At 41.7% G+C, this 11,961-nt stretch overlaps 1 protein-coding gene and 1 non-coding gene across 2 annotated transcripts in view; both read right to left on the reverse strand.

The window, feature by feature from the left end:
• LOC115241503 (prickle planar cell polarity protein 3-like) overlaps positions 1 to 11,961 on the reverse strand; it is a 146,955-nt gene that overhangs the window by 20,055 nt on the left and 114,939 nt on the right. The gene's annotated exons all lie outside the window — the stretch shown is intronic.
• Positions 2,289 to 2,360, reverse strand: Trnas-gga. The gene has a single exon. It is a non-coding gene; the product is annotated as a tRNA-Ser (tRNA).

An 11,961-nucleotide genomic window follows, 5' to 3' on the forward strand; every position in this document is an offset into this window, starting at 1 on the left:
CACGACGTTCTCGCCGAATTGTGCCCACGTACAATGGGCCCGTTCGTGAGGAACATAACATGGCGACTCATCCGTACGTACGTGCGCGACACGCCTCCTTCGCGGGACTCTCTCTTCTTCGAGACCAAAGACCCAAGGTCCTCTCACCGGACGATCATCTTTTTTAAATGGACCCTGTAAGGTTTTCCGTGCCGAGGGTGTCGGCGAGCACCGAGTCCACCGCAAGAACTGTCGCACGCGAAGCGCGTGAAGATTTCGCTCAAATGCGTTATGAATGACGGCGGCAATCGCGCAAAAACCGCGGACGGAATGCCACTTAACATGAAGACTCGAGGCTTAAGGCAAGAATAGCGATTTGAATGAAGCAAAGCACGAATGTATTCGATTGTTCGTCGGATCTCTTATGGATCGCGGATGTTTCATTAGTCAGGCGTACAATATGTTCGACGTCGAAATGATTTTAGTAATTCTGCGTTATATTCCGATTAAAAAATTCTTTTTCGCAACATAAAATTAAATACCAATTTTTTAAATTTTCCTATTAAGAGCCAAACGCAGGATGAGATAGTGCGTCAGTTTCAACGAATATTAATTTTTCACAGGACACGATCTCGAATTAAGACTTATTTATCCTTGGTATAAGAACGAGAAAAATTCGTGTCCTGTGTACAATTAATCAGTTAAAAAAAAAATTTTGATTTTCTTTTGAACTGACATTCTTATAATAGCTCGCAAAATTAAAAAAGAAATTATGTTTTACAAAATTAAATAATGCCGTATGGAATTATTTCGTCAAATTTTCGAACCTGTGAAATGTGTGTATATGTGTGTATTCGTAATAGCGAGTTTCTCATTGTAAGCTCGCGACACGCGGCCTTAGGTCAATGAAAGCTCTCCAGAGAGAGAATTTATATATAATTTAATTTTATCTAAGCACATAATTGAATTAAATCGAAAGGCTTCGAGAGCCCGTCATTACTTCGATTTATAAGACGTCCAAAGATACATAAGAAAATAATGATCCTAATACAAATCAAGATTTCTTTTGCCCCCGCTCTTCTTACCTGCCGGGTGTATATTACTTAGCACATCGTTTCACATTCCCGCGACCGATTTCTCTCCACATGTTTTACGGCAATTTAATCGTAAAGGAAAAATTTTAATGACACGTTAACGACCGTCGTTTGCGTCAAAGCGACGCGGCAGCGGGACCTGATTTCCCGCGGATCAATAAATTTTTACGATCCGACGCGCGCGAGAGAAAGAGAAACGGAAAGAAAGAGATGGAAAGAAGCGCTTCTTATACGGCTCCCGGTGTAAAGATTCGACCTTTCCCCTTTTCTCGTCCCCCTCCCCCCTTCTTCTCACCGATAGATATCTATCGATAAACCGATACACGGAATTCCGCGCGGTAATTTTTCTAGCAGAATCGATTTCCTGCACGGTTATAATCGCGGGCTGCTGCCCCCTCGACCCGACAGGCAAATGCGATATCCGGTGCCACGAGGCACGGGGCCCCAGTGCCGCCTCCGGCGTGTAAAACTATATTGTAGCGAGAGCGCGTATTCACCTTGCGGCTGCCGCGATAGAGATTGCTGTTGCCGCTCGTCGACCCGGCCCGGAGCAGCCGGGCGTAGGTAGGTAATCGTGCGCTATTCGTGGGCATTCAGCAAGCGGTACCGCAACCGCGGTACGGCCAATGTCGCGCGGAATTACCGGCCGTTACCGGTGCACGGACCCCGGGCCCCGGGTTCTCAAACCGCGAGACACGCGGAATTTTAGCGCGCGGACGGGAACGCGGTCAGTCGGTTCCGCGTCGGTTTCCGTCCGCGTCCTAATTGACGTAGCAAAAAAAAAAAAAATAACTAAACATATTTTACGCGAAATGAGACATAAACGCATCTATTAACTTTATGATATATGAGAAAATTACATTTATTACGTCGCCATCATGAAATTATTTGCGTTTTACAGATACCGCAATAAGCTTGGTTTCAAATGGATATAACATTATTAAAATGGAATTCCGGAAACTTTGACTTTTTTTATTCATCTACTTGACCGCGGGATGGGATTCAATTAGAAACGTCAACATAAAAATCGAGAACCAATTATAATGTGAAGCGAGGGGGGGATTTAAGGCGGGAGGAGGCGCGAACCAAGCATCCATCTCTTCCGTGGCAGCGGCACTGTCGTGTCTGTGTATGGCGTTTACACACTTCCTCAGCCCGACAAATAATTGTTAGAAAACAACATTTGCGGGTCTGAAAAAATATGCGAGGTACAAGTGGCTGAATCGGGAATCGAACCCGAGTCTTTCGCTTTCCGGGCAACTGCTCTTACCACTGAGCTATTCAGACCTCGCACCTTACGCCACTCTAACACAGTACATACGACTCCAGAGCGATGTTGGAATCTCGCTCAATGGATGCAGTGCCGATTGTCACGGAGAGACGAAATCCCCAGCACCTCTCCAGAGCGGTCCAAATCATAACGTTTGAAAAGACAATTATATATGGACATTAAAAATTGATGCAAATTTAAGATAAGAAAAAATGCGGAGATGATAAGTCAGATGACGTGTTATTGTCTCTCCTGCATTCCAACCATCGTTGCAAGGTTTGAGTACCCCTACATCTAGGTGCATTTAGAAAACACGTTGCTCGCACGCACGTGAATAGCTCGACGTTACATCCGTACACGTCGCTTACAACGCGTTCATCAACGTCGACAATCGGATGGATTTTCGCTTATACAGACTGATGTATCGCTCGTACTTAACGTCATCGCTTCGAATGACTGTATCCATCTGAGAATTACATTCAACCGTAAAGTCTAAAAATATTCAGTTTGTATTATACAGTTTACACGGAGTGAACGTGAAGGGAATTGTCTGTTGTATTTACAAATTGCCAATTTGACTTTATCCTCTAATTGTGTTGTTTCACGTTTGTAAAATTTCACGACGCAGTGGCTTCACGACCGACAGTTATTTCACATTCTTAGCGCGTATAAAACTTTCGTATAAGACTTTTCATCAAGTTGGCGCTTCCTCGAACAGACGGAATGGATACACCGGTACGTTGCAAACAGTCCGATACGCATCACCTGTTTCCCCGGGTAACAGGTGTTCAACGTAAGTTATTCTACTAAAATCACTCTCCAATGTAGCAGACTAGTTACAGCGAGACTTTTAAATCTTCTTTCACGTTTTATTAAACAAAAATTTATTAAACATACGATATCAAGATTATCTGGCTCCAATGTTTCATTAGATCTGTAACGTGCGATATTATCTTAACGCATTCGTTCGAGAAAATTTAATCTGTAACAGGGTGTCTATTTAGTCTTATAAAATATTAAATAAAATCTTATAAAAAATTCTCTGATCTTCCAGATTATTTTTGTTCAAAATTCCAAGTATGAAGAGAATATTTTAAAGAACTTTTGGCGCAACTTTTTGACATAAGTTTTTTTTATTATATGCATTTTCTAATATTTTTCTAATGTTTTTTACTTGTGCAAAGGAAAAATACAGAGCTACTTAAGTTACAAGTGCTAAATTTGCAAATGTATTAAAAAAAAAAATGAATAGCTTTCGTAAAATAAACATTTTTCACCTGCATGATATTTTTAATTTTTTATCACTAAAAAAATATTCGAATAAAAAATATGTATTGCATATTCTATACTCTCTTAAGACATTGAATATATATATATATATATATATATATATATTCAATAACTTGGCTTATTGGCGGATTGCCAATTGCTTACGATATAAAAACATTATCAGAGAGAAATTTTAAAAAATTGCACGAGTTCCAAGAAAATTCCATGAGAATTCCCTGATTTCTCCACAGATACAAAAGAAATCCATGAGAATTTCAAATTTTTCATATTTTTCCAGGAAGTAAATACCCTGTATAAGAAATAAATGTATCATTTTTGATAATCGATTATTACTAATCGTATTTCCTTCATTATCGTTAACCACAATTTTCTACAATCCGGCCTTTAGTTTTCAATCTAGATATCGGGGCATTCATTTCGAAAGGAAAAAACGCACGTATTCCAAAAATACTCATTTCCGCATCGCATGCCTGTCGTCTGATTTTGACGTTTATTCGTGTTACTTGGGCTCCTTCGAGGAATAGGCTACAAGCGCAAGCGGCCGCAGGTCGCAGGTGCATCGCGGCGATGCGGTAGAGCGAGAAGAGACCGGACCGGACGCGTCGCGCGTGCGCTTGCTCGATTTCTTTCCTTCCCGCGCTACCGGTACCAGCGGCAAAGAGGACGACGACGTCGTCCGTCTCTCTCTCCCTCACTCCTTCTCTTTCTCCTTCTGTCTCTCCCCCGGTTTCCCACGACGGCTCATTACGACTTCCCGACCCGCTGCGCGTCCCGACACGACGCGGATTCCCGAACGGAATATCTCCGCGCTGTACACACGAAGTCCCTTCTGCCTCTTCTTCTTTTCTTCTCCTTCAATGTACAGGGCGGACTACTCGTTCTTGTTTCAATATTTGTACTAAGAGCGCGCACGCGGGGACACCAACTCCTTCGCGTATGTATAACGTATTCTCCGGTCCGGATGGAGCCGGCCTCTCGACTCTCGACAGCTACCGGGAATCGGTGGTTGCCTTATACGACTCGCCAACAACTCGTCCGGTGTGTCCCGGAAAAAGGGGTAGCGGTACCGCGACGCGCGAGTAATTTGCATGCGATTTCTTTTTTAACGCCGGACGCTTAACTCGAGACTAATTGGTCAAATTATTTAACACCGAGTAACGCATGCGGATAGCGCGTTATAGAGAAGAAGCGACTAATGGACGGGAGTGCGTCAGGTGCAACTTTTTATCGGGGACAAGTTTACAATTCAGGTGGCAGTGGAAGCCTAGGCCTCGTCGCCAGCGGTGTGAAACTTGGAAACGAGGAAACGAGTTTAGATATAACGTGCGGAATTTATACTTTAACGCGTGATATGTACGTATATCTTCCAAGTTATTGACACGTTTTGAATTATAACCGAGTTGTCCTTCTAAGATATTGACGTTTTACATCATGGCCCGTGGTCTGCATATACATCGTAACTCTTTAGACTCTCATTAATAAAACATTGTCATTAGTCATATATGTATACAGTGTGATTTTAAATAAGTGCGAACAATTTTAGGAGATGATTTGTCGAAAATTAAGAGAAGTCTTTTATATAAACATATACTCCTATATCTCTCCCTGAGGAGTTACACTCCTTCAAACGGGGAGGTGAAAAATAGGTTTTTATTTTTTTGTCAAATTTTGGACAAGTTAAAAAAATGAAATTTGGTGGACATTTTCCATTAGTAAAAAGGATACTCAGTAATATTTTTTTAATCCTCCCGTATCGTTATAAGGGGATGAAACTAGCAATCCCTGTTCAATTTTTTATTAGAACTTTTTAATGGGCCGGAATGTGATCATCTAAAAATATGCTTTAGAAAGCTTGATTTTTTCAGAGACTTTTTTATTTCTTTTATTTTTTTCGTAAAATAAATAATTTTCAAAAAGAAATAAAATACATTATCATGTACAGCACGATGCTAAATGGCATAGGTTTCGAGTTACGAGAAGTTGAATTTTTTCAAATAATGTGAACGAAACGCGTATAGTAGTAAATATCTTAATTAACTCAAGATTACGTATAAAATCGAGACATGTAAGCTCGAGGAGATAATTTTCTCCAATAATGCGACTACGAACGCATGTTAATTAAACAAGTGTATATGTACTATCCATAAATAGAATTGTGAGTTATCTGTTTCTAACATCAAAAGCTCGGGGACCGCCCCGAGAAAGCAAGATAATTTTCAACGACCGATGCGTCTGTCGACGCGCGCGCGATACTTCTCCAATTCTCATTACGCCGCATTCTTCGAGATAGTCTCGGATCTCTTCATCTTCGGTAAATCCGCGGCGCGTGAGATTTATGGTTCGGAGCTGTATCGGCAGCGCTGGCGCTGCCTTCAAAGACTTTTTTCTCCTCTCTTTTTTCGACCCTGATGCCGAAGGCGATCCCGCTATTTGGAAGAAGCAAGACGAGGAGAATCGTGCGCGGGGGAGGGGGGGGGGAAACCATACAACTTTTGTCTGAAACATTTTTCTCTAAAATGCTTAGTTTTTGAAAGAAAAGAGGTGTACAGGTGGTCTAGGACACCCTGTATAATAGCTTTTATTCAGAAAATGTAATAGTCATTTATTTTCATAGTTTCGTACCGTTTTCCATTTCATTTATCAACATTAAAGCAGCTTTTTAGAAAATTTCTTCCCTATTATTTTAAAAATTATTATTATGGAATGGTTTAATCTTGCACAAAAACGCATCAAGTATTACAAGATTAAGGGAGCATACCTGTTTGAAACTTCGAAAAATGAGTACATTTTCTAGATGTTTTTGCAACGACTTGATAAAAATTTTTAATTTTTTTACGATATTAATACAATATTATTAACTATACTTAAATAAAAATTTTCAGCTAAAAAAAATTTTTTTTTTTTTAAGTTATGCGAATATTTTTCGGTGAGTATTTTCATGCATGGTGTCCATGAAACTTTTTTTTAACACGCCGTCATTTCCTTATTTTTTAGAATTTTGAAAAAACGCTTGGATAGCAGATAGCTATTACAATGTTTAATAAGAAAAAACTTGGAATTTTGATTTCAGATATGATCTACGAACGTTTTCATGCACACCGTGCAGCCACCTAAAATTTGGAGGAGCTCCGCAAATATTCCCATAACTTCCCAAAAAAATTTTTTTAAACTGAAAATTTTTATTTAAGTAGTTAATAATATTGTATTAATATCGTAAAAAAATTAAAAATTTTTATCAAGTCGTTGCGCTGCAAAAAAATCTAAAAATATGTATTTTGCAGCGCAACGACTTGATAAAAATTTTTAATTTTTTTACGATATTAATACAATATTATTTACTACCTAAATAAAAATTTTCAGCTTAAAAAAAATTTTTTTTTTTTTGAAGTTATGGGAATATTTGTAGAGCTCCTCCAAATTTTAGGTAGCTGCACGGTGTACATGAAAACGTTCTTTTATCATATTCGAAATAAAAAATACAAATTTTTTTTTATTAAACATATTAATAGCTATCTGCTATCCAAGGGTTTTTCAAAATTTTCAAAAATGAAAAAATCGCGACATGGTGAAAAAAAATTTCATCTTTTTTGAAAAAAAGTCCATCTTTTTTGTTTATAACAAAAAAAATGGGGAATCGGATTAAAAAAGGCTTCGTTAGCAGATGCGGAATCTTATTAGGAACTCGTATGCAGAATTTGAAGTCAATCCGTCGAACGTAGCCCGAGTTTTCATGCACACCGTGCATGCATGAAAATATAAATCTGCAAATATTCGCATAACTCTAAAAAAAAACTTTTTTTTTAAGCTGAAAATTTTTATTTAAGTACTTAATAATATTGTATTAATATTATAAAAAAATAAAAAATTTTTATCAGGTCGTTGCGCTGCAAAAGAATTTAGAAAATATACTCATTTTTCGAGAGTTCAAACAGGTATGCGCCCCCTTAATTTTTCGTAACAGTTTTAAAACAGGATGTCTACTCAAATTTTGTAAAAATATACCCTAAAGATTCTCTGATTTTCTAGCTTTTTTATTCAAAGTTCCAAGTAAAGAGAATATTTTAAACATTTTCTTTTTGTGCAACTTCCTAAAATAATTTTTTTATTGCATGCGTTTTCTAATGTTTTTTAATTATACGAAGAAAAAACACAGAACTCTTTTAAGTTTCAAATGCTAGATTTGTAAATGTACTAAAAAAAAATCCGAATAGCTTTTGTAAGATATATAAATATTTTTCAACTAAAAAACATTAATTTTTTTACTTGCACTAAAAAGAGATTCTAATAAAAAATATGTGTATGCCGATTACAATTGAGAACAAATTATCAAAGAGAGAATCGTTTTTTAAAAAATTCGAACAAAATTCAATGAGAATTCCCTGATTTTTCCAAATATAAAAAAAATCTCTGAGAATTTCAAGTTCTCCATATTTTTCCGAAGAATAGACACCCTGTAAAATAACACATTACACGAGAATGAGGTATTAAACAATAATGGAAATTTTTTAGACGGAATATATGAATATATATGCTGCATTAAGGAGCATCCCGCGTGTTATCACGGGTAGACCAATGAATACCGCACATGAAGGGAAAAAAGAATCTTAATCACTGAGTCTGAATCCCTCACCGCGACTCTATTTATACGCGTGGTGCGTAAAACAATTTAGATCGCGCAGAGTCAATAAATACTTGCCGCAATATCGTTACGGTCGTAACATGTGCCTCCTTCTCGTCGAAGCGAGGTATTTCTTTCACGTAGGGAGAAATACCACGCCAACTTCGAATTCCCAATTATACGATGGGATTCCGTGAGGTCCCTCCGCCGTATCGTCACGTCGCCCAATCTTACGACTCTGATGATTTACGTTAACGACGATCGCCGGAGAGCGTCCACCATTAACCGGTAGAGGTCTAGTCTCCGCGGTAACATCGAATGGGCAACGCTAATATTCCCTCATTCGCGATAAATTAATTCTTGGAAGACCGGCTTGCGCCAAAGCTTGCATCGTGTTTCTTAGGCGACCGATCAGTGAATAAAATATATAAGGATAAATTTTACGTACAAGAGCCCTATATAGGATATAAACTATAAGATAACTACAGAATTATATCGAGAAATTATATTTTTATGCTGAAAAAAAGATTTAAAATTTTTTATATTTGTAGTGTGTTTAACCATGGCGAATGAAATATCGCGCTTTGTTTGGGATGCTTATAGATTTATTTTTAAGAATTAAATAATTATAGAATCTCTTTCTAGAAGCTACAAGTCCTGCTATCGTAATACTATGCTATTTTGCAGTGCATTGAAATTAAAGCATCCGCTATTTATATTCAATCTTTGACTCTCATTCGCGAGAGATAGTCGTCTCGTGTTTGCTTCCCATATAATGAGAGGCAATGAAGAGTCGAGAACTTAGGTTTTAATCCAACAACCGATCTCCCTCCGTTATTTATCGCCATTCATCCGGCGTGCGATGCAACACGATGGACGATCGATAACGGATGGCGACAACAAGAAGCCTCACTGCAGGAATTCCTACAGCCACCGCCAAGGAAGAACAAAGCGTTCCGCGGATATACATTCGCATCTTATAAGCGATCGTTCGCGGGGTGTTCGATCGCGCGGTTTTGCCCAAGTTCTAATCGTCCGGCGACGACGACGATGCGGTCGGTCGGTCGGTTGGTTGGTCGATGGACGGACAGGAACTTGTTTTAATGCGAGACCGGAGGAGATTCCGCGAATCGCTCGCGCGAGTGCGAAGGGATAAGGCAATCCCCGGCGGAGAATTATGCAGATTGCAGGTTGGAATCCATCTCCATTGGCTCGCTCGAACGCTCTATACGTGAGTTCATCCGCGCCGGCGATACATGCACACCATGTATGTATTCATACACTTGGCTTGTGCGAACACTGGCCGCCGCCGCCGCCGCAGCCGCCTCTCGCTTCGTTCATCCGTACGTCCGTTCGACTCTGTCGACCTTCCGCGGTCCGCGCTTACGCGACGCTGATTGCGAAGCGCGCTAATGCACACGTCGGGCATGACGTGTATATATGCGACTTGATAAATGAGCGAATTAATCGCCGTTATTAACGGTAAAATTGCTACGTCTTAATCGCGCGCGCTATATCCCCCCTACGGATACATGCACACCATGTATGTATTCATACACTTGGCTTGTGCGAACACTGGCCGCCGCCGCCGCAGCCGCTCTCGCTTCGTTCATCCGTACGTCCGTTCGACTCTGTCGACCTTCCGCGGTCCGCGCTTACGCGACGCTGATTGCGAAGCGCGCTAATGCACACGTCGGGCATGACGTGTATATATGCGACTTGATAAATGAGCGAATTAATCGCCGTTATTAACGGTAAAATTGCTACGTCTTAATCGCGCGCGCTATATCCCCCCTACGGATCGGAAGCGCGCCGAATTACATCAATTATATCGCGCGTATGGAAAGTATAGCCGAGGGGTATCGAGTACCGGGAAAGATTGGAGCTGGAGAGAAGGGACGTTTCCTCTTGCGGCGGAGAAACGACGGAAACTTGGCGTCCAGCTTCTCCCTTCATGGCGTCGGGATGCTCTCCCCCTCTATTTTCATTCCTGAAACATGGCTCCCGGCTTGTTCGCGCGATCCGGTTTACCTATCTCGTCCAATAAACATCGGTCCGTCTCTCGGCGGAAAGTTCTGGCCGGGTCTCTCCTGCTTTGCGTGCAGCGACCGCATCTCGCCGATGCAGCGTCGTTTGACCGTGAAAAGCGCGGTAACAAAAATAAACGCGCGTCAACGAGTACCGTTCGCGATCTCGTTCCTCCTTCGTACGCGTGTTTAAAATGTCGGGAAGAATTAAATATATGTTCTCGTTGACGGCGCACCGCTAGATTCCGACGCGATAATATTTATGAAGGTTATTGGGTCGACGGACCAACTCTTCTCGCTTGGTTCACTGCAAGATATAAACGATAATCGATTGTGTAATTGTTTTTTCTAACGTTAAAAATATTATTATATTATAAAAGATTTAATTTGAATATTGTAATTTTTTCATTTTTTATGGAACTCATTTCTTTTAATTTTACAATAAATACGGATTAAAAAGGGATGATCAAAGGAACGAATCAAAAATAAAATTACTCTCGTATCAGTAATATGGAAGCAACGATTAAAATGTCGACCTAGGATTTTATCGCGAAGCCGGATTTGACCGTGACGAGCGCGGATTCCAACTTTAGATTTTCTGGGCGCAAACAATGGCGCCAACGATTACGACCGCGATATCTGGAGAGGATCATCGCGTATGGGAGAAAACTCGTGCGTGGTTCAGGTAGTAGCATACAGCGGGTCGGCTTTCTCGGCATCCCCGCAGGGGAAGGTACGAGAAGAGAAGAGAGGAGAGGAGAGGAGAGGAGACGAGACGAGACGAGACGAGAGAACGAGTCTCGGTCGCGGGTATAATTTAGAGAATAATGTACTCTCCGGAGGCATGCATTAAGCTTCCCGTCTCCCGGGGAAACCTCGAGTCCAGCCGAGAGAGCGACAGAGAGGAAGAAACCGCCGCGTATTAAATCAAAAACACAATTTGCCCGTTAATTCATCCGCACGATTAACCGGACGTTAGACCGCCGCCGCCGTCGAGGACGACGTCGAAGCGCCCTCCTCCGATGCGACTCTGGAATCTCTCCCGCCGATCCGCCTCGGCGCCGGGGAACGTAACTCCTATTCACGCGCGGAACCCTAAAATCCGCGAGAGATCACGCTCGGTAATTCAGCCAGCAGCCTGGACCGGAGCTCGCTTCGACTATAGCCCGCGGGAAAGGAAGGAATGAGAAAGAAAGGACAGAAAGAGAAAGAGAGAGAGAGAGAGGGAGGGAGGGAAGGGAGCTGAGACCGAACTGTAATTTAGAGAAAAACGTTCGCCGGAGAGGCCGCGGGGCCCTACTTTTCGTGTTGCCCGTCGACCCGCCTACCTGGCCTCTATTACGCGCGCCGGATCGGGAACAACCTGAGCATCCGTCGCTCGAGCAACAGCAGCAGCCTACATTTCCATCCCTCAGTCCCTCCACCGCGCACCCACTCACCCGCGTTCTCGCGCGGGGCCCCTATCCCCACTCCACCCGTCAAGGGGCCCTGCTTCTTGCTCCGCGTGCGAGTTCCTCCGATCATGGCAGAGCGAGAGCGTTGGATGCTTTTCGTGCGTGAGTCGAATGCGCTTAGACGCGCCGCGGAGAAGAATCCAATCAATCTACGATTACTCGCGCGGACAATAAGGGGACGAGCATCGAGAGAATGCATCGGGGGGGGGGGGGGGGGGTTTCCCCCTCT

This window comes from Formica exsecta, unplaced genomic scaffold (assembly GCF_003651465.1).
Source record: "Formica exsecta isolate Colony F162 unplaced genomic scaffold, ASM365146v1 scaffold50, whole genome shotgun sequence".
In the NCBI taxonomy this organism is placed as follows: domain Eukaryota; kingdom Metazoa; phylum Arthropoda; class Insecta; order Hymenoptera; family Formicidae; genus Formica; species Formica exsecta.